The following is a 21,437-nucleotide window of genomic DNA, read 5'->3' on the forward strand; positions in this document are numbered from 1 at the left end:
ACCCACAGAATGGGGTAAACTATTTGTAAATCACATACCTGATGAAGTGCTTGTATGTAGAATATAAAAGAACTCTTACAACTCCAAAAAGAAATCACCTAATTTGAAAATGGGCAAGGATCTAAACAGACATTTTTCCAAAGAACATGCACAAATGGCCAGTGAGCACATGAAAAGATGCTCAGCTTTCTTAGTCATCAGGGAAAAGCAACTCGCCCGCCAGGCAGGCTGTCGTGGGCGGTGAGGACGTGGACAACCTCAGACCCTCATGCGCCACCGTTAGGGATGTAAAACAATGCTTCCACTTTGGCATAGCAGCCTGGCATCCTCAGATGTTCAAACAGTTACCAACGACCCAGCAATTCCCCTCCTAGGTGTTCGCCCATGAGAAGTGAGAACAGGTCCACACAAACACGTACGTGAGCGTCTATGGCATCATCTGTCATAATAGCCTCGAGGTAGAAGCATACGGAATGCCCACTGACAAATGGATGCACCAAGTGCGTGCTCTCCACACACTCGAATATTATTCGGCCACGGAGAGGAACGCAGCCCCAATGCAGCGGCATGGGGCATGGGCCAACCTTGAGAGCTCGGTGCCAAATGAAAGGAGGCAGACACAGCAGGCCACAGACTGCGTGACTCCATTTACATGAAATGTCAAGGGCAGGCACATCTGTAGAGACAGGAGACAGGTGAGAGGTTGCCTAGAGGTGGTAGGGGAAGGGGGAGGGATGTCTGGCTGCTTGGATACAGGGTTTCTTTTGGGGTGACGGAAATGTTCTGTTGATTGTGTGGATAGTTGCACAATTCTGAATGTACTAAAAACCACTGAATTATACACTTTAAATGGGCGTATGCTGTTGAATCAAAACTGGAGCATATCCTGTGTAGTGCCCGACTTAGGTCTCAGACAGCTACTAAATTACGAGGAATAAATACTTACTAGGTGGTTTTGCCTCACCTAGTAAACGGACCTGCTAGTAGTCTGTTGGTCTAGGGGTGACCCAAAAAAGTTACCAAGACTCTCGGGGCTCTGAGAACCAGTCTGGGGGTTCTCCAACCCAAGACATGAACCTCCTTAATTTCCAAATTGTACCTGCATTTTTGTCTCGTCTGAACCCATTCTAACACTTTTCTTCTAGGATCAAAGGAAAGACACCTCTTGTTTTGAAAACGAATTTCTCCACCATGTCCTTGTAATAGTCCCTCTTGTCTCCCCTGGGCCACCAGGCTCCAGAGTGACTTGCCCACCCTGCACTGCCTCCCGCCTCCCCCATACCCTGTGAACATGCCCACGAGGAGTAGATGCAGCAGAGAGGAAACGGTGGGCAGTTGAGCCGGGAGTTTGCCATGGTGCTGGTGGCAGTCGACAGAATTGCTCTCGTTCAACAATTAAAAACACAACCTCTCTCGCCCCACCTCCAGGGTCCCAGCCTCAAAAACAGTGGACTCCCACCCCATCATACCAACTCCATGCATGTCGTTTTGATTTTCTTAGACCACAGAGAGAAGGCAAAAACGGGGACTCCGACCCACAGTGACGAAGGAGAAAACGTAAGGAGAAAAGGAATCGGTTGTCCCAAGGCTGAGACACTCTGTCCCTCACAGACCCAGCTGGGTGATGAAAGTACCGTTAGAGCTGCACCCTCAGTAGGACATCGCTTTTTGTAGCCAGAACTTGGGCCGGCTTTGGTTTTGGTGGTTAAGCTCCGCCAGTTACTGGTTCAATGCCAGCCTGTCCAAGCTGCCCAGTTACTACTGTGCTTTTGTCTCATCAGGGAGGGAGCACCAGCCTTCAAGCCAAGGGGCGCCTGGGGCGACTTCCACCCTGTTGCGTCTGAGAGCTGTAAGCAGGAGAGAGAGAGGAGACTGGAGAGGAGCGCCCGTGCTCCGCAGGCAGCAGGGACCAGGCGTGGGCCTTCGCCACAGCGCGGGGAGCCACTGCAGAGCTGCGTGCTCTCCAGACACGGGCCCCTGTGGGTCGTGTGTACGCGCCTGTGACTGGAAGAAAGATGCGTTTGTTCCTCAAAAGTCCGTTGTAGGAGTTCGCATTTGGGAAAATAAAAATGCAGCTGGTGATGTCAAACGGATGTAGTCTCGGGGAGCAGAGGGTGCTTTGTGGGACAGACTCCCTGTCCAGGAGATAGACGGTTGACGGCATTTGCCCCTATAGGCCCTGGGTTGGAGGAGGACCCGAGCCGCCTCCCTCCTCAGAGTGAGGAACCCCATGGCGAGATGGGTCACATGCACAGCACACACTGGATGTATTTTGAATTTTCTCCTTTTCCGTCTTCTTCATATTTCTATCTTTTTGTTTTTCCTTTTCCCTTTGTGGTGTTTCCATTCCTGCATGTTCCCTTACTGAGCTGTGACACCGTGGTTCCTCATACCTGTCACACCTGCGCTTTCGTGCCTTGGCATAAGCCAGGCTTCCCTCCCCAGCCCCCAGGTCATCGGAGGTGACAGAAAGGGGCTTTGTCCTCTAAACTGGAACCAGAAGTCCCAGCGCTGCCCCAGCCTGAGGCGTTCTTCCCTATGCCCGTTCACCCTACAGGTTCCAGCCTCCAGGCAGCTTCCTCTGGGGATCTCCCCCTGGCACCCCAAATCTAAATTACATTACTCGTGTGCTTCCTGTAGCACTCATCACAGCTTCTAATAATGTATTCATTATTTTCCCACTTGTTTTCGCCCACCTCCCCCATGGACTGATGGACTGTAAGCTTCTTAAGAACAGGAACTCCCGCCCTGGCTGGTGTGGCTTAGTGGATTGAGCGCGGGCCTGCGAACCAGACGATTGCGGTTCGATTCCCGGTCGGGGCGCATGGTCGGGGCGCATGCCTGGGTTGCAGGCCAGTTCCTGGCAGGGGTCAGTTCCCAGCAGGGGATGCACGAGAGGCAACCGTACATTGGTGTTTCTCTCCCTCTCTCCTTCCCTTCCCCTCTAAAGATAAATAAATAAAATATTAAAAAAAAAAAAAGAACAGGAACTCTGTCTTTATTTTTTAAAAGATTTTAATTTATTTTTAGACAGAGGGGGAGGGAGGGAGAAAGAGAGGGACAGAAACATCAATGTGTGGTTGCCTCTTGCACACGCCCTACTGGGGTCCTGGCCCACAACCCAGGCATGTGCCCTGCCTGGGAATCAAACCTGTGACACTTTGGTTCACAGGCCGGCACTCAGTCCCCTGAGCCACACCAGCCAGGACAGGGACCTACCTGTCTTTTCTGTTCAGCATTTTGTGTCTGTTCAATAGATGGGGCCTGACCTCCAGCAGGTGCTCAGTACGTGTCTGCCCAACAGATGCCTCACCTCCTTTGAAACAAACACGGTCTCTAGCTGTTAGCACTTTGCGTTAATGCTTAACTGTGCCATGGGTCGTGCCTCCCTGGATTGTTGGCTCCGCATGATCGCAGCGCTCATGCCGAACACACGTGCTTCGTGCTTTCTCCTCTCACCCCTTACCCCCGAGCTCCCACTCTGCCTGGGGCTCCCACTGCTGGGCCTTCACTCAGCTCTGCTTCCAGCTCATGTGGGTCAGGGGGCTCATCCCCTTATTTATTTCATGTATTTGGCTTTTGAGTAAATATTTAGCATGTTCACTGTTCAGTAATCTCCTTAGTCTCAGCTCATTCCAATTCCCTCTCTCCCCAAAACAAAACACTGTCTTCATTATCTTTTGGGGCCATGTTTCAACTTAATAGGGTAGAATATTGAATTTGTTGGGAAGATTTTAAAAGCATCAAAATTTTCAACTGGAGGCCCTGGCTGGGTAGCGGAGCTGGTTAGATCATTGTCCTGACACGCCAAGGTTGCAAATTTGATGCCTGGTCAGGGCACACACGAGAGTCAACCAATGAGCGCATCAGTAAATAGAACAACAAATCTATGTTTTCCCCCTCTCTAAAATCAATAATAAAAAAAGAATTTCAGCTGGATATTTGTTGTGGCTCTAGATCTGTTTACTGGGAAAAATATTATAAATTTGGATGTTGACCATTTTATTTTCTTTCTTACTGTTTCTTATATAGAGCAATGCTTTGTAGGTCATTGGTGCTCAGCAGCTGTTTAGGGGATTGCACATGTACCTAAAAAGAGTGTTAGATTGTCCTGGATGCTGTGGCTCAGTGGACTGAGCACCTGCCTGCAAACCAGTGGGTTGCTGGTTTGATTCCCAGTCAGGGCACATGTCTGGGTTGTGGGCCAGGTCCCTAGTAGAGAGTGTGTGAGAAGCAACCAGAAATCGATGTTACTTTCCCTCTTTCTCCTTCCCTTCCCCCTCTCTAAAAATAAATAAATAAAACCTTTTAAAAAAGAGTTTAAAAAAAAAGAGCACTGGATATAAGGGTTAAAGGCATGACATGACATGAGTTCTACTCATAATCTCGTTCTTCAGTGCTAGAAGTGCTAGCCAGCTCAGTCAATTAAGGCTCAAAAGGAAACTATCGCTAGTTATGACTATACAAGTGACATTGGAAAACCTGAGGCTCAACTAAAAAACTCTTAATAAGACAATGTCATAGGGTAGCAGGTTATAAAATTAATATTCATCCCTGACCAGTGTGGCTCAGTTGATGAGGTGTTGTCCCACAAAGCAAAAGGTCACCTGTTTGATTGCTGGTCAGGCCACCCGCCTGGGTTGCGGCATCAGTCCCAGATTGGGGCTCACACAAGAGGCATCCAATTGATGTTTCCCTCCCTCTTTTTATTCCTCCTTTCGCTTGTCTCTAAAAATAAATAAATAAAAGCTTTTAAGTAAATTAATATTCTGCCCTGGCTGGTGTGGCTCAGTGGATTGAGTGCCAGCCTGCGAACCAAAGGGTCACCAGTTTGATTCCCAGTCAGGGCACATTCCTGGATTGCAGGCCAGTTCCCAGCGGGGGATGCATGAGAGGTAACCACATGTTGATGTTTCATTCCCCCTCTTTCTCCCGTCCCCTCTCTCTAAAAATAAATAAATAAAATCTTTAAAAATAATAATAATATTCTAACATCAGTAACTCATGTCAAAATAGTAACTAATTTAAATACAACAAGAGAAAATATCACCATGGATGAAGTATGAAATAAGCTGGAGAAAGACAAACATCATATGATTCTATGTGGAATCTAATGAACAAACTAAACAAAATAAAAACAGTCCCCTAGATAAAGAAAATAGACAGCTGTCAGAGGGGAGGAGGGTGAGTGAGCTGAGTGAAAAAGGTGAAGGGATTAAGCAAAAAACAAACTCATATGCCCCATGAGTATAGCTCAGTGGATTGAGCACGGGCCTGTGAGCCAAAGGGTCATTGGTTCGATTCCCAGTCAGGGCAGGCCAGGTCCCCGAGAGAGGGCACATGAGAGGCAAGCACATATTGATGCTTCTCTCTCTCCCTCCCTTCCCTTCTCTAAATATAAATAAATAAAATCTTTAAAAAAAGCCTCGTAGACACAGACAACAGTACGGTGATTGCCGGAGGGAAGAGGATCAAGGGGGGATAAATGGCGAAGGAGACTTGACTTCGGGTGGTGAACACACAATATACAGATGTATATACACTATACAGATGATGCATTATAGACTTTTACACTTGAAACACACATAATTTTATCAACCAATGCCTCCCCAATAAATTCAGTTAAAACGTTTTTAGAAAGTGTCATACAATAACAAAACAGGGTACGAACTAAACCTGAAGGGTGCTGGTGCCTCCCCGCAGGGCAGTGGGGCCTCGAACCGCAGGGACTGCGGTGCAGACAGCACCTCTGGGGTTGGGCCACGTGACCTCTCTGAACGAGCGGAGCAGGTGTTCGGAAACCTCGAGCAGCACACTGCAAAACTCTGCGAGAAACTAAAGTCCGTGAAAAGACCTCGTTCTCGAGGAAGAAGAATCAACATTGTAAAAACGGCAGTTCTTTCTGAATCGGTGTGTAAACTGAATGCAATCCAAATCCAAATCCAAATCGACAGGGTTTTCCCGGAGCTTGTGGAAACTGGTGAGGTAAGTCGGACAACGAAAGGTAAGTACTGTGTGCTGTCTCTTTAAACGTGAGGATGAGAAGAACGGAACTGAAGGAAAACGCCCCGAGTGGAGTGGCGGTCACCAGCGGCTGGCGGTGCGGAGAGGTGCTATTTAAGGCTGCACACTTGTGACTCCCAGGAAGTAAATCCTGGAGCTCTAATGCACAGTACAGGGATTATAGACAACACAACTCACCACAAACATCAAACTTACTCAGAGGAGAGATCGTAATTGTTCTTTCCACTAGAAAAAAAAATGATAATTATGTGAGGAAACAGATATGTTAGATACTGCTACAATGGCAATCATATGGCAATGTGGGTGTATAAAAAAGAAAAAAAAAAACCCATGTTGATGACCTGGCCAGTGTGGCTCTGTGGATTAAGCACCAGCCTGCAGACTGAAAGGTCACCAGTTCGATTCCCAGCCAGGGCACATGTCTGAGTTGCAAGCCAAGTCCCCAGTTAGGGGCATGTGAGAGGCAACAGGTAGATGTTTTTCTCCCCTTCTCTCTTCCCTTTTCTCTAAAAATAAATAAATAAATAAAATTTTTAAAAGAAAACCTATTGAAATTTGGAAGAATACATAAGAGTCATTGGAAAATTCTGAAAAAGAAGAGTAATGTTGGGGAAGAACTTTTCTTCCAAGTGTTAATATATATTATTTAGCCTCTTTAATTCAAACATCAATGGAGCCCTGGCCAGTGTGGCCCGGTTGGTAGTGCGTCCTCCCTTGAAGCAAAAGGTCACCTGTCTGATTCCCAGGTGGGGCACATGCCTGGCCTGTGGGCCTGGTCCCTGGCTGGGGCATGCACAACAACCAATCGATGTCGCTCTCCCTCTGTTTCTCCCTGCCTTCCCCTTTCTCTACATAAGTAAATACAATCTTTTTGAAAACTCGGTGGAGCCCTTGCTGACGTGGCTCAGTGGATTGAGCACCATCCTGCCAGCGGAAAGGCTGAGGGTTCCGTTCCCAGGGCACAGGCCTGGTCCCCAGCTGGGGGTGAGTGGGAGGCAAGCACACATTGATGTTTCTCTCTCTCTTTCTTCCTTTCTCCCCCTCTCTCTAAAAATAAATAAATAAAATCTTTAAGAAAAGATTTTGGAATACGAGACTACAGATTAGACCCCAGTAAAAATGGATGTGTGGTAAAGATGGCCATGGGTTGAAGGCGTTGGAACAACTAGCCATTTATAATAAAATAAATATAGATTCCTACTTCCCTCCTCATTCCAAAATAAACTCCAGATGGAGCAAAGATTTAAATATGAAAGTTAACCATGAGAGTCCAAAAGGAAACTACTTGAATAAATCTATTTTTATTCTTGAAATGGGGAAGGCTTTTCTAAATACAGGCCGAAACTCAGAAGCCATAGGATACTTTTATTCTGCATTCCGCACGGTACAAAACATCATTTAAAAAGACAACAAACTTTGGCAAAAATATTTGTAACACATATAGCAAGGGAGTAACACCCCTAAAAATAAAAATGCCTCTTTAAATCAGTTACAAGGAAAAGTAACCCAGGAGGGGAAACGAATGAGCCAAGGACATAGAAACACACAGTTCGTGCTGGAAGCTCCGTGCTCTGCTGTCCCCGCCGCCTTTAAATAAACTCTCCGAATCACCTTTGCATAGAAAATAAGTGTTTGCTCTGTTTTAAAAAAATGTCTCCTGATAAACCACTATTAGCAAAAGCAACAAACAAGAAACTGGAAGCAGTAATGAGCACCCAGCAGCCAAAGGCAGACCAACAAGCCAGAGGGCACTGGACGCTGGCCAAGGCTGCCGAGGAAACGCGCGGAAACGTCACCCTGCCAGGGAAAAGACGCTTGGTCTCAAACCTAAGAACGATGTAATTAAAGTGGACAGATAAGCTGTTTGCCCCCTTTCTCCCAGTTGGAAAGGTTGATGACTGTTGACAATGTCTGAGGAAATAGACACTCTCACGTGCTGCTGGGAATGGTGTAAACTGATGTGAGCTCAACGGAGACGTACAGATCTAAAACACACCTTGCCACCCAGCAGTCCCACGCCCTGGAGTTCGCCCTGCGCACGTCCTGGCAACTCCAGGCTCCTCGTCCCAGCAGAGGAGTGGAAGGTGATTCTCTAGAACACGAAGAGCCTCTGTGCACAGGGGGCACTAGCCAAACCAAGGTCACAAGTGGTCTCGAGAACGGGATTAAGTGAGCACGTGGTTACTGAAGACTGGGCCGCCCTCCTTTTCCCTCTGCTCGGCCCCCAGAACACTGACAGCCAAATCCGTGCTCTCCACGCAGAAATGTTATTTTTTAAAAATGACTTTCTTTTTTATTTTAAAAGATTTTTAAATTTATTTTTAGAGAAAGTGAAAGGGAAGGAGAAAGAGAAAAATAGCAATGTGTGGTTGCCTCTCACGAGCCCCCCACCAGAGACCTGGCCTGCAACCAGACCTGTGCCCTGACTAGAAATTGAACTGGCGACCCTTTGGTTTGCAGCCTGCATTCAATCCACTGAGCCACACCAGCCAGGGCTCCATGCAGAAATTTTAAAAGATTCCTTTCTGGAGAAACTGTAACAGGGTGCAGCCAAGTGGGGTGGGCAAATAGGGATTTGTAATAGGGTCCAGAACTCGGTGTCCAAGAAATATTAGAAAAATACACATATATAGGATGTCCTCACCCCCCCAAGTCTGAGCTGGGGAATGGGACCCATGGAGCAGGGCCATTGAGAGCTGTTTTGTGCAGCAATAGCTTTGCAGCTAACCTGTGGCATGGTCATTTAACATATTTATAACCTTTAACTGGTTTCACAGATATGTTAAACAGCTGTGGCCATGCTTTGAGCCAGGGGGATGGGAGTGACTTCAACCCATGATGTAACTTGGAGGCAACCCCACCACTGGTTACAGAGCCTGGGTGAGAGCTTGGAGATGATTGGCTCCGCACCACAGGGCCACACCTGCCCAGACTTACTATGGCGGCCCAGTGAAGCTGGGAGAATACGGGAATGCTGGCGGCTGTGGCCAACTGTGGGAGGAGTCGGAAATGGAGTGGAAGACTGGTGCGGCAGCCACAGTGGGTATTTGGGGGACCGTGTGGCTTGGGCAGAGAAGAACCACAGACTTCTACTTCTTTTTCTGAGATACGGTACCAAGACTGGGCACAGAGGGAAAGACGGACTGTGTGTTTGTGGGTATTCTAAAGGACTTTGGGATCTCAGTGAAGACATTAAGTCATTACTCTTAAGTTTGTATAACTCTTTAAATAAATAATCCCTTTCCTTTTCACTGATCTCTGGCACTGAGAGACGTCTTTCCCTGGTGGCAGGCAAGGCGAACCTTGTATGGGGTGGGGAACCCCTGGAGCACAAGGTGGGTCCAGTCAGTAATAGTAGATCATTCACCTCCCCCAGGTCTGTTCTGTAACAAAACTGACAATTCCCAAGATATGAGCTAAGAGTCTCCCCCAACAAATGGCCCACACAATTTACCCTACAATGAACATCAAAGTCTAGAGGTCCTAAAACACATGTGCCCAGATCTTCCAAAGAGGTTTCTTTTTTCTTTTTTTTTTTGCCCCCAACTCTTAATCATAAGCAGACAACCAAGGGTCATGCATACATCTGAGAAAAACCTCTACTACCTGTTAGTTTTTGAGGCCAAAACAAATGGACAGGGAAAAAGCCACATGGGGGAAAAAGACTGTGCAAGGAGGTGAAAATTTTAAAACAAACACTATTCTCAGATATGTAGCAACTGCATCCATGAAACAAACCAGTATGACATCTCTGTAAGAAACTTCAGAAACTATAAAAATTCTTGGATAGTAAAAACTCTCCAAGGAAGATCCAGCCAAGATGGAGATGTAGGTAGATACACTGTGCCTCTTCCAACAACCAAAAGAAGGACAACGACAAATTTAAAAATAAAAAAAGACAGAAGTGACAGAAAATTGAACTGTGTGGAGGTCCAACAACCAAAGAGTTACAGAAGAAACATTCACCCAGACTGGTAGGAGGGGTGGAGACAGGCAGCCAGGGCAGAGAGGATGCACAGCAAGGTGGACCAGGTGAGGTGGCGGCTGGCTGGTGGACCTAGCGGCCCCGTTTTGCATGCAGATAAACCAAGAGGAACAACTGGGGAGTGAGACAGACCATGTAACCCTGGGTTCCAACACAGGGAGATAAAGCCTCAAAACCTTTGACTGTAAAAACCTGCGGGGGTTGAGGCAGCAGGAGAAACTCCCTGCCACACAGGAGAGCTCATTTGAGAGACCCACAGGGTCCTAAAATGTACACAAGCCCACTCACCTGGGAATCAGCACCAGAAGGTCCTAACTTGCTTGTGGGCAGTGGAGGAAGTGACTGAAAGCCGGCAGAGAGCCGAGCAAGTGGCAGTGTTCCCTTTTGGACTCCTTCCCCACAGACAGCGTCACAACGCAGCCACGTGGGTTGCCCCACCCTGGCAAGTACCTAAGGCTCCAACCCTCACTACATAACAGGCACAAGGAGACCCCAAAAATGGCCCAAATGAAAGAAGAAATCAAAGCTCCAGAAAAAATACAACTAAGTAAGTGACAAAGAGATAGCCAACCTATCAGATGCATAGTTCAAAATACTGGTGATCAGGACGCTCACAGAAATGGTTGTGAGTTTGGTTGCAAAATAGAGGAAAAAGTGAAGGCTATGAGAAGAAGAGAATCTTAAAAGCAGCCAAGTTACCTACAAAGGAGTTCCCATCAGACTGTCAGCAGATTTCTCAAAAGAACCCTTACAGGCAAGAAGGGGCTGGAAAGAAATATTCAAAGTCATGAAAGGCAAGGACCTACATCCAAGATGACTCTATTCAGCAAAGCTATCATTTAGAATGGAAGGGCAGATAAAGTGCTTCCCAAATAAGGTCAAGTTCAAGGAGTTCATCATCACTAAGCCCTTATTATATGAAATGTTAAAAGGGCTTACTTATCTAAGAAAAAGAAGTTAAAAAATATGAACCGTAAAATGACAATAAACTCACAACTATCAACAACTGAACCTAAAAAGAAAAAAGAAAAACAAACTAAGCAAACCACTAGAACAGAAACAGAATCACAGAGGGGACTTCCGCCAAGATGGAGGCATAGGTGGAAACACTGTGCCTTCTCCCACAACCAAGTTTGAATACAACAAAGGTTTGGAGAAACAAAGACACAACCAAAGGACAGGAAATTGAATTATACGGAAGTCCGACTACATCTAACCATTCAACGGGGATGGTAAGAGGGGCGGAGCCAGCAGTGAGCAGGGTCGGGCAGGACCGGCCCCCGACCCAGGCGCGCAGGCAGACCGGAACCAGTTGGGGTGCGGGGCAGACCGCGGGCGCATATTCGCGCACAGTGAGACAGACCACGCAGGCCCCAGGGGGCGAGGGCTGACAGCGGTGGCACACTCGCGTGCAGTGGGACGAAACGCGTGGGCCCGGTGACGGCAGCAACTGCGGCACCGGTGAGGGCCGGGGCGGCAGGCGGTGGACAGGACGCCATAGTCCCTCTTTGACCCCGCCCCCACATACAGCGTCACAACCCAGCGACTTAGTTGCCCTGCAAGACCAGTGAGAGCCATTGTCCCTCTTTGACCCCGCCCCCACCTACAACGTCACAACCCAGCGACTGAGTTGCCCTGTTCTAGTGAACACTTTAGGGCTCTGATCCTGCTATGGAACAGGCACAAACAACCCGAAAGATGGCACAAGAAGAACTCAAAGTCCCAGAGCCAATAACTCTAAGCGACCGAGAAATTGCCAGCCTCTCAGAAGCACAATTCAGGACACTATTTCTCAGGATGCTCACAGAACTGGTTGATTATAGTCACAAATTAGAGGAACAAAGTTACAAATTAGAGGAACGTGTGAGGGCTGGACTGATTGAAATGAAGGGAGATGCACAGGAAACCAATAGTGATGGAAAGGAAACGGGGACTCAAATCAATGGAATGGACCAGAAGGAAGAACAAAACATCCCACCAGAAAGGAATGAAGAAATGAGAATTCAAAAAAATGAGGAGAGGCTTAGGAACCTCCAGGACATCTTTAAACGTTCCAACATCCAAATTATAGGGGTACCAGAAGGGGGAAAGAAACAGCCACGAGTGGAAAACGTATTTGAACAAATAATAAAGGAGAACTTCCCCAGTCTGGCAAAGGAAATAGACTTCCAGGAAATCCAGGAAGCTCAGAGAGTCCCAAAGAAGTTGGACCCAAGGAGGAACACACCAAGGCACATCATAATTACATTAGCCAAGACCAAAATGAAGGAGAGAATCCTAGAAGCAGCAAGGGATAAGGGGACAGTCACCTACAAAGGAGTACCCATCACACTGTCAGCGGATTTCTCAAAAGAGACCTTCCAGGCAAGAAGGGGCTGGAAGGAAGTATTCCAAGTCATGAAATCCAAAGACCTACAGCCAAGATTGCTTTATCCAGCACAACTTTCATTTAGAATGGAAGGACAGATAAAGTGCTTCTCAGGTAAGGTCAAGTTCAAGGAGTTCATCATCACCAAGCCCTTATTATATGAAATGCTAAAGGGACTTATATAAGAAAAAGAAGATGAAAAAGATGACCAGTGAAAGGACAGCAAACACACAGTTATTAACAACCACACCTAAAACAAAAGCAAACCAAGAAGACAGCTAGATCAGGAGTGGAACCATAGAAATGAAGAACACATGGAGGGTTAGAAACAGGGGGGTGGGAGGGGGAGAAGGGGGGAGAAGGTACAGAAAATAGCATAGATGGTAGGTAGAAAATAGGGGGAGGGCGAGAATAGTGGGGGAAATATAGAATCCAAAGAACTTGAGACACGTGGTTATAAACTAAGGGGGGGATAATGGTGGGGGAGGGAGGGTGTGGGTGGAGGGGATTGAAGGGGGGGAATAGAACAACTGTAATGGTATAATCAATAAAATATATTAAAAAAGAAAGAAACAGAATCACAGAAATGGACATCACATGGAGGGTTGTCAGGGGGAAGGGAAGAGGGAGAATGGGGGAAAAGGTACAGGGAATGAGAAGCATAAAGGGTAGGTACAAAATTGACAGGGGGAGGTTAAGAATAGTGTAGGAAATGGAGAAGCCAAGGAACTTACACGTACGACCCATGGCCATGAACCAAGGCAGGTGGGAGGGAGTATGTAGGGCAGAGGGGAATAAAGGGGGGAATGGGACAACTGTAATAGCATAATCAGTAAAATATATGTTTTTAAAAAGCTATGCAAGAAGTAAAAAGACTAGAAGGGTTGGAAAAGAAACTGGAGGAAATCTCCCAGAAGGAGCAACAAGATAAGGAGGAATCAGAGGAGGACAAAACAAGAAAGAGGACGGCCCTGAAAGGTCCATTGCCCAGTCATCCACAGACACTCAGCAGAAATGTCCGGAACTACAGGGTGTGAGTTTACAGAGAGCAAAGGAGCCCACCAAGGGCCCAGGAAAAGGGGCAAAAAAAAAAAAATCCATACTAGGCACAACATTGCAAAATTCTAATAAATCCCAAAATAAATCCATACTAGGCACAACACTGCGAAAGCCCAGCGCAGGCTGGAGAGTGGGCACCCGACTTCGCCTCCCTGTGCCCTGGTCTCTGCCTTCCCCAATGCATCTCCAGAGCTCGGAGGCAGTGCCAGGCACATGGGGGGTCTCAATAAAAATTTATTAAATGAAAGACCAATACTTTCGAAACTCTGAGAAATACCTCTCTCTGCCTCTAACTAAACCCATGTGGAATGTCAGTCAAATACGGGGATAAAGGAAAGACATTGGAAGATTTTATTTTTAGAGAGAAGAGAAGGGAGGGAGAGAGAAGGGAGAGAAACATCGATCAGCTGCCTCTCACGTGACCCCTAAAAGGGACCCAGCCTACAACCCAGGCATGTGCCCTGACTGGGAATTGAACCAGCAACACAAATCCTGGGCGCAGGAGGTGGGACAAGATAACCAGGGAGGTGAGAACACAGCAAACCCGGGGCACTCTGTCACCATTTCTGAGAGACAGCCTGAACCTGACCCTCCCCACTGGCCAGAGGGCCGACCCCAGCTGGGCCGACCCCGTTTCCCAGCGTGACCATGCTGGGTGGGCGCCTGAGACCGCCCCCGCTGTGCTGACTGGTGGGGCGGACTCCCACCTGGGCCAGCGGCTGTACTCAAGGCTTGGCTTTGTTACAACGCAGGGGCGCCCAGAAAATCAGCAGAGGAGAAAGGTGGTGGGCAAAGTCTAGAAGAAGACAGGCTCCAGCCAGGTGTCCTCTCCACGTGGCAGCTACACAGGACACGTGCCACCCCTCCCCCACGGAGTCTGTGACAACGCACCGAAGTGTGCCCACCTGGGATGCTGCAAGGAGACCCGGCGCCCAGGGTTTTTGCCGAAGGCCAGTCACACAGCCACCCTCCACCCGCACATACCGAAGGCCCAGCTCCCAGAGAGACAGCAGGAGTCCAGTGTGGACCACACTGTCTGCACGGCCCACGAACAGCGGGCCCCCGGCCCTCTGGGGCCAGCGGGAGCCCTCCTCACGGGCAGGCTCCCACATGTCCCCGTGGAAACCCCCACGCGAGTCCCAGGCGCCGCTGGTTTTCACAGGGAGCGTTTTAGGACAAAGTCATTGTTTTATTTTTCAGCAGTTTTGATTTACTTTCTTTATTGTAACAAACAATGAAGAACCCCACCCTCCAGCAACAGGGACATGGTAGAGTGACGGTAGAGAGGAAGTTGCCACTCCACCCTGTCCCTCGGGGCCAGTACCCGCAGACAGGCCCCAAGTCAGACTCAGCTTTGGTGAGGATGATGCGGGCATCTCAGCCAGGCCCAGGTGCGTGGGGTACTCCAGGGCCCACACCCGCTGTGGCTCCGCCTCTCCTGGGCCCCCCCTCCAGGACTCCACGGCAGTGGGAGAGGCCAGGGTCTCAGCCAGGGTCAGGGACCACCAGGAATTCAGGGCCACACTGCCCGAGCCCTGCCTTTGTCCCGCAGCCTTTCCTTCCGAATGTCCGGTGCGGGCTGGCTGCACTGCGGGACTCAGCACACTTTTACCTTTAGATTGCGTATTACTGGGGAAAAAAGGCTTTGAAACTAGTTTTGTTTTTACATATGACTGGCAAAGTTTATTACCAAGAACTTTAGTAGGTTATTTATTTTTTTAAAGATTTTACTTATCTTTAGAGGGGAAGGGAAGGAGAGAGGGAGAGAAATATCAGTCAATATATGGTTGCCTCTCGTGTGTCCCCTGCTGGGAACTGGCCTGCAACCCAGGCATGTGCCCTGACTGGGAATCAAACTGCGATCCTTTGGTTCACAGGCCTGCGCTTAATCCACTGAGCTACACCAGCCAGGGCAGTCCATAGCACTTTTATCTGCACACGGTTTTACACCGATCACGATGGACTCTCCAAAACTCCTTTCATCTTTGCTTAAGGCTTTCCAGGCCTGCAGTTTGGACTGATAACAAATATGCCTCCAATTTCCTGTGTTAGGCATCACCTGTTTCAAGATATTCGTGTATTATGCAAATTGCAATGATCTATAGGAAGCAGATGTTTGAGGAAACCAAACACACTTCCCCCTGTGCCATCAGGTGATCTTCGGAAGTCAGAGAATCCCTAGACTATAAAAAGGATCCGCCCTGGCTGGTGTGGCTCCGTGGACTGAGTGCCTGCCTGAGAACCAAAGGGTCGCTGGTTCGATTCCCAGTCAGGGCACAGGCCTGGGCTGTGGGCCAGGTCCGCAGTAGGGGGTATGCAAGAGGCAACCACATGTTGATGTTTCTCTTCCTTTCTCCCTCCCTTGCCCCTCTCTTTTAAAAGAAATAAACAAAATATTTAAAAAACAAAACAAAAAAGGACCCCACTGGGCAGGAGGTAAGGTCTTTCGTGGCTGACCCACGTTGCTGGACGAAACCTACTGCGCCCTGTTCCAGGGGCAGCTGTGACCCCCCGAGAGGGCTCTGAGTCACTGGCAGGTTGGGCTGTTCCCTGGAAGTGAAAGGTGTGGACCCAAGTCCCGGGCTGGAGACATCATCACACGTGCTGCTCACGGGTACAGCTCCGCTTTCATCCTTACGAGCCGGTACAACTGGTTGCGTGGTGACCTGCCTGCGAGTAAAGGTGACCTCATTTCCATTGCTCCCACAGGAGGGCCACTCATCTGCTGAGGTGGAGGAGTCACTAGAGCCGATGCCCATTAAAGCTCCAGGTGAGAACTGGTGTTGGAGACTCGGGAGAGCCCAGCATCGTTGGCTCAGACCCCAGCGTGGGCTCCCGGCTCCACAGCAAAGCTGCCGTCGCAGCGGATCCTTAGCCCCGGACCCTCGAAACTAACGGTACGCTGGATGAGAACGATGGAAGCAATAACAAGTTCTGGAAGTTCTGCTACAGCTCCTGGTCCTACACATCTGGAGACCGAGGGGCCTTGGGCAGCACACTGGATTCAGGACAAGGAGATGAGCGTTAGTCCTACGCTTTTCGCACGCGGGGCAGGTCAAGGCTGCCCTGGAAGAATGTGCACTGGTCTCCCCCCGAAGCAGACTCGTCAGGCTGCACCCACTATCAGTCAAGTCAGCTTCCCGGAGTCACACACACCTCCACAGAGTGGCAGAAACACTCTGGGACAACCACTTAACCACAGCACGACCACGGAATGCCCTCCCCCAGAGATGCAAGCCAGGCTTCAGCACACTAAGAAGTGTTCTTGACCTTCACATGACATTGGCAATAGAGGAGCAGTGGATTTTGCCTTTGCACATCCAGGAAATATTTTTCAATATATTTTATTGATTATGCTATTACAGTTGTCCCAATTTTTCTCCTTTGACCCCCTCCACCCAGTACCTTCTTCCTTGCAGCAGCGTCCCGCCCCGGCTGCCTTAGTTCTTGTCCATGGGTCGTACACGTAAGTTCTCTGGCTTCTCCATTTCCTATACTATTCTTAATCTCCCCTGTCTATTTTCTACCTACCATTTATGCTTCTTATTCCCTGTACCTTCTCCCCCCTTCTCTACCCCCCTCCCCACTGATAACCCTCCATGTGATCTCTGTTTCTGTGGTTCTGTTCCTGTTCTGCTTCTTGACTCCTTGCCTCACTAGTGTGGAGCCTGTGGAAGAAAAGGCACCTGTAACTTGTGTGGGGCGGAGCCTCAGGTACTTAGGTACTCGCCAGGGCGGGGCAGCTGCTGCCCCACTTTGTGGCTCTGTGTCAGGGGAGGCCCGGAGAGGGGACGGTTCTGCTGCCTGGCTTCTGGGGGACTGCCCGGCACTCGTCCTGTTTGCAGTCACTTCACCCCCACCCCCCCCAGCCATGTAGCGGGCGCCCTTCAAGCTGCTGCCCTAGTGCTGAATACAAGGGGGTGGGTTCACGTAATTCCAAGACCAGGCAGGCCCATAAGTGGAATCTCCTGGAAACCCAACCGTTTCTTCTGCCACCTCAACCCCCGCTGGTTTTACAGCCAGAAGCCATGGGCCTTATCTTCCCTGTGCTGGCACCGGCTGTGCGGTGCGGCCTGGGGCTGCGATCGCTGCTCCCAAGGTGTCCCGAGTTTTACCTGCCACAGGTGAGTGTGCGGCCACCCGTTCCACCGTTTCCACTTCTCACGCCCCACCTCCCGCCCATCTGGATGAATGTGGCTTCTCTAAATCCTTGGCTGCTGCACTTCCATACAGTTCAATTTTCTGACCGTTCTGGGTGTTGTCTGTTTCGAGGTTTAGTTGCAGTTCTCTCTGGAGTTGCATGAGGAGGTGAAGCGTGCCTACCTGCAAGCCTCCGTCTCGACCAAAGTCCCCAGAAAACATTTTAGTCAGAATAGCCTTCAGGACGGCCCCAGAGGTCTCCAAGTGTCCAGGTATCCTCATGTGTGCCTGGCACCCAGAGAAAACCCTGCAAGGGGACACAGACAGTCTTCCAGAACGCATGCAAAGCCTGGAAGTGTGAGTTGACCGTTGATGGTCAGGTCTTACTCCAGCCTGCGGGAACTGTTATGGGCAGCCGGGGAATCACTGGTCCCGGGGGTGAACAGCCTCACCCTCTGCCATGGCCTCACGGTGGTCAGGCTTGGCTTTCCCCCTCTATTTTCGATTGGGCCGTGTGGCTTTCGTCACTGCTGGTGGCCATGAGGGGAGCGGACGCTTGAAGTGTGCTCCTGTGAAGGCGTTTGGGCTTGTTCTCTCACTGCGGGGACCTGCGTCCCTGGGACAACTTTGGCCCAGGCCCCAGCAGGAGACATGCAGACGGAGCGGCCCAGCCTGAGTGGAGCGGCCCGGCTGGGCCCCAGCCCCCGCCCCCTGTGCCTGAGAGAAAAACCACACGTTGATGCTTCTCTCCCTCTTTTCTCCCTCCCTTGTAAAAATAAATAAATAAAATCTTAAAAAAGAAAAGAAACTAGAAATTGTTATAATAAAAAGTCCATTATTTAACTTTTTCATTATTTTTATACCTCTACTATTAAGTATTATTTGAGGCAACTCAACTGTTAAGGAAAACCATCAAACCATTAACCATGCGCCCACATGCCCACTGGTGACAGGCTGTGCTCCCATCTCACTGGCCAGAACTGGGTCACATGACCCTCCACCAAGAGCCTGGAGGAGCCAAGACCTGTCTGTTCAGCTTCCCAGCCTCGTGGCAGGCTGTGCAGGGGGAGGCTGTGGGAATGGCCGGAGAGACAACCGAGAGTGTCAGCACTGAACACAAGCAGCATGCAGTAGCCCTTGGTTCTTTCCTCACAGGACCCAGGAGTCCTGCTCAGCAGCAGAGAAAGTTCCATTTCTTCAGTGTGCAAGCCACTGGGCTCTGCCCAGGAGAGGAAGTTCGTGATTCCTCTGAGGTGCCCCCCCACGAATTCCTGCAGACACTGAAGGACGCTGGGTGGTGTGAAACTCACATCTCTGGTTCTCAGCGGCCTAAGGACAAAGACATTATCGGACACAGAGCCAAACCAGGAGGTACAGGGTGGCGGGAGGGGGGGGGCGGGGGGAGGTTGGCTTCCCTTGTAGCTCTTGAAAGCTTCTCCCTGTCCCTCTCTGCTCCGGGATTCTCCCTGGTGGCCTCAGCAGCCCCAGACCCTCATCCTAACCTTGAATCTGAACAGGAAAGGAAGCTGCTCCCCACCGGGGAAGAACTCTGATTGGTCCCTGTCCTGAGCAGGAGGCAGCGATGCACCCCCAGGGGCAGGTGCTCCACCTGGGAGGTGCCGTTGGTCAGCCCACAAAGCAACCAGGGTGCTGACACTGGGGCGGGGGGGGGGGGGGGGGGGGGNGGGGGGGGGGGTGGTGGTGCCAGGGCTGGGTCCACGCTGGAGGGTGACCATCCTCCAGGTTGCTGGCCCTCAGAGGCCTCCTTCCCCTGCTGCCACACCACTGCCGCTGAAACCCGAGGGGCTGGGAGGCCGGAGGGCCCACGTGCCCCAGCTGCTGCAGACGTGGACAGGGCATGTGGTGGGTTCCCGGCTGAGCAGGGCTCTGTCCTCACAGCACTGCGAGCAGTGAGTCCCGGCTGAGGCGCTACCGCAGTGGAACCCGGCTCCCCAGGGAGTGCGCCCAGCCCTGGCCGCTTGCACCCACCCAGCCTCTGCCCCCCCCCCCCCGCCCCCAGTGAACCGCTCTGTGGGCCCTTGCACAGGCCTACCTTTCCCCAAGATGGGCCCCATAGACACCAGCCTCACCGAGGTCCAGCCTTCGCCCAGGATCCCCTCCTCAGACCCCCACATGCCTGCACACACACACACTTTTCCATTTAAGAATGTGCCTCCTTCTGCCCTCTCAGAGTCAGTTCCGGTGAAAGGCTGGAAGCTTTGCACGAAGGCGTCAGGGTGAGACACGGAGGATGCAGTTCACATCACTACCTCTTTCCTGACTCTGTTCAGCAAGAAGGAAACCACGGAATCCCCGGCATCAAAGCCTCTTCGCAGATGGAGGCCCCAAGCACAACCCACCAACTGGCCACCAGATGGCGCCAACGGCTCGTCACTCCCTTTGGGCTGAAGGGTTCTGACCTGCACCTCCACACGCAGCGGTTCCTGGCTGGGCCCCCAGTCTGTGTAGTGTGCCCGGTGTCCCCGCGCCTGGGTGGCCCTTCTCTGGGTGCTCCAGTTTGTTCCCTCATCACAGAGCCGGGTTCGGGAGGTGAACGTAGTGTCTACACCGTCCAATGTGAGTATGCAAGTGCATGCAAGTGTGTGTGAGTGGCCCTGTTCAGGGAGGGTGTCCTGTCCAGGGTGATCCTGCACTGCACCCGGAGGAACCGGGAGAGGCTCCAGCCACCTGGGATCCGAACTGGAATCAGCAGGCTAGAAAATCCTCTTGTTTTTATTTGTGTTTCTTAGATGTCTGTGTAGCTCACATTTATTTCAATGTTGAATATTAGAAATGTTGCAGGTCTTCACCCAGAAGTTTGGTGATGTTCTTGGGACCAGAAATGGGCCATCGGAACTCAACTCTCGTTCACATCAACTAACCTGGGGTAACACTGTCTCGATTTACTGTGTCGTTTCGCTTCCTGCCGCGCTTTTCAAGAACCTATGGCCCGTGTCAGGTGAAGACTTTCTGTCCTCAGCTATTCATCCCCACATATGCGGCTGAATGTGCCGCGGCTGAGCTGGGCCTGGGCCAAAGAGGCAAGAGAGATGAAGTCTAGTTTCAGGGCCGTTGGGCTGGGAGCTATGGAGGAAGCATCCAGTGAGTATGTCCTCAGGAGGCGATGCCAAGCTGAGAGGAGCACAGCAGACAGGGGTCGACCTGCAGAAGAGGTGACAGGGGTTGGAGGTGGAGCAAGCCTTGGGCTTCCAAAATTGGAGGTTGACCCAGCCTGGAGATCAACGCAGCCAGGGCTCATGCTGCCTGTCACCACCCAGCCAAAAAAAAACATAGACAGGGATTGGATTATAAGTGCACACCTAACAATATGATATAAAAACACTAACACCCTCCTTCCCCGAAGTGTGTCAGGGGCAAGGTTCCCCGGGGAAGCGGGGTGGAGGGAGTGTGTGTAGGAGGGGCAGAGGGGGTCCTGGCCATGGGCAGTCTTTGGAGCCCCTGTCCCCAAGGGAGTTTCCATCTCGGTGAGCATCTGTGTCATTGATTTCGGGAACAGGAAGGTCCACACTCTGATGAGGATCTCAGAGCCCGTCAAGTGGTGGGCAGGCAAGCTGACGTTTGGTTGTCTGGTGTTCCTGGGTCGAAATGGATCAGCCTCTACACGCCTGGTGACCAGGCATGTGGGGTCAGAGCTAGGTTAAAAGTCCCTTTGTTCCTTCCTGGGCAACTAACTGCAACAAAATCTCAGCCAGAACATAAGATTAAACATACCCACTTGATTAATTTGTTACACATTCCACTAGTAATCACATAAGCTATAATGGAGAAGAAGGAAAAGAAAATGAAAGAAATTTTGTTTTGTATTCCACCCCTGACCGCCTCTCAGCTCCAGGCACGTTC

At 50.2% G+C, this 21,437-nt stretch overlaps 1 pseudogene; it reads right to left on the bottom strand.

Moving 5' to 3' along the window:
• Positions 1-660: 660 nt before the first annotated feature.
• On the bottom strand, positions 661-19,711 carry LOC118976685 (nucleoporin NUP35-like; annotated as a pseudogene).
• Positions 19,712-21,437: the final 1,726 nt, after the last annotated feature.

This window comes from Sturnira hondurensis, unplaced genomic scaffold (genome assembly GCF_014824575.4).
Source record: "Sturnira hondurensis isolate 20B ecotype Veracruz unplaced genomic scaffold, ASM1482457v3 Scaffold0021143, whole genome shotgun sequence".
Taxonomy (NCBI): domain Eukaryota; kingdom Metazoa; phylum Chordata; class Mammalia; order Chiroptera; family Phyllostomidae; genus Sturnira; species Sturnira hondurensis.